This window comes from Argentina anserina, unplaced genomic scaffold (genome assembly GCF_933775445.1).
Source record: "Argentina anserina unplaced genomic scaffold, drPotAnse1.1, whole genome shotgun sequence".
Lineage (NCBI taxonomy): Eukaryota > Viridiplantae > Streptophyta > Magnoliopsida > Rosales > Rosaceae > Argentina > Argentina anserina.
The window spans coordinates 56,041-58,128 of NW_026089488.1; the positions used below are offsets into that span (position 1 = coordinate 56,041).

Sequence of the window (2,088 nt, forward strand, 5' to 3'; positions counted from 1 at the left end):
TTAACTCCGAAAGAGGATACCTCATAGCTTCAAAGATGTTGAAGCTAATCACTTCACCATCGAACTCAAAGGTGAGTGATCCACTAAACACATCTATTTTTGTTCTTGTGGTCCTCATGAAGGGGCGGCCTAACAAGATAGGAACCTCCTTGTCATCTGCCTCCGTTGGCTCCATGTCTATGACATAGAAGTCGGCAGGAAAGATCAAGCTCGAAACCTGCACAAGAACATCTTCAACATAGCCCAAAGGGACTTTGTTGGAACAATCAGCCAATCGAATCACAACATTATCATGTTTCAAATTACCTAGACCTAGGTTCTCATAGATATAGTGCGGCATAACATTGATAGATGCACCTAAGTCTAACATTATCTTTTCAAATGTCATGTTTCCGATTGTACAAGGGATAGAAAAACTCCCTGGATCCTTAAGCTTAGGTGGTAGCTTCCTTTGGAGCACGGCAGAAACCGTCTCACTCATTGTAACAACCTCCTTCTCTCGAGTCATCCTCTTGTTGGTGCACAATTCTTTCAAAAACTTAGCATACTTAGGATTTTGTTGTATGCATTCAATAAGAGGCATATTCACTTCCACCTTCTTGAAAATATCGAGCATGGCTTGATCAGAGTCATCCTTCTTTTGCTTTGCAAATCTACTAGGGAAGGGAACACGAGGAAGATCATTAGTTGAAACCAAACCACTAGAGTTAGGATCCTTACCTTTATCATGCACGGCATGATCTTCTTTTGGTAGGGGCACGGCATTATTGGCCTTAGAGGAGGCAGGGTCCTTCTCTAAGTCTTTGGCATTGTAATTCTCGGCCTCTTTGCCTTTAGAAGGCACGGCCTTCTTGTGTTGCTGCAATGGAGCATCCAAGGTCCTCCCACTTCGTGTCACCATGGCCTTTACGTTTGGATTAGGCTCAGTTTGGCTCGGCAACTTCCCTCCTTCATGGATCTTGCCCATGAAATCGATCACTTGTCCCATCTGCTTCTTAAGCTCGGTTATGTCCTTAGAATGAGCTTGTTGACCTGTAACTAAAGCTTGAGTAGCAGAGTTTAGATTTTGTTGCCCTTGAGCAAGAGACTTCAAAAGTTCATCATAATTAGGTGAAGATGCATTATTCGAACCATGAACATTAGAGTTAAAGGGAGCAGAACCTTGAGGTACCTGAGGCCTCACAAACAAACCTGAAGGACGAGGTCCTTGACCTTGAGCATTGGATGGTTGAGCATTGTTGTTCCAACGAAAATTTGGATGATCTCTAAGTCCAGGGTTGTATGTGTTCGAGTATGGATCGTACCTAGGCCTTTGTTGCCCCATAAAGTTCAACTCTTCTTCAGTCATTGCACCATTTGGACAATTGTCAGTTGTGTGATCCTTGAAAGAACAAATGCCGCATGCTTGAGGGTTGATGCTCGAACCATTGAATGCCTTGACTAGCACGTCAAGCTTCCTTTCTAGAGTAGCCATCTGGTTCCTTGCATCAACATCATACACCCCACGGCTCTTGCTTCCTCTCTTCTCCTTGGAACTAAATTGGCGATTGTTGTCAGCCAAGTCATCGATCAAGGTGTAAGCTTCTTGACCGGTCTTGTTCATGAAGGTGCAGCCACATGCCGAGTCCACCATGCTCTTATTGGTGGTGTCGAGTCCTTCATAGAAGAATTGCACCAAGTCATCCAACGAAATACCATGGTGAGGACACTTCCTTTGTAGTTCCTGAAATTCCTCCCAAGCCTCATAGAGTGAATCACCATCTTTTTGAGTGAAGTTCTGAATCTCCCTCCTAAGTCTTTTCGTGAGTTGAGCAGGGAAGAATTGCTTCAAGAACCTCCTAGTCATTTCGTCCCATGTAGTGATGATTCCTGCAGGCAAAGAGTACAACCAACGTTTAGCATCATCCTTAAGGGTAAATGGAAACAAAAGCAACCTCAAGCCTTCTTGAGAAAGATGATGAATCGATTGGAGCTTGCAAATGTCCAAGAACTCCCTAAGGTGAACATTAGGGTCTTCCATTGAAGAACCAGAGTACTTAGGCAGCTGCCCAAGCAATTGAACAGGAATGGAGAAGTTAGCTTCATCAG

General features: G+C 44.0%; 1 non-coding gene across 1 annotated transcript; it reads left to right on the top strand.

The window, feature by feature from the left end:
• The first annotated feature begins 1,691 nt into the window (after positions 1-1,691).
• Positions 1,692-1,798, top strand: LOC126804767 (small nucleolar RNA R71). The gene has a single exon (XR_007673628.1). It is a non-coding gene; the product is annotated as a small nucleolar RNA R71 (small nucleolar RNA).
• The last annotated feature ends 290 nt before the right edge of the window (positions 1,799-2,088 follow it).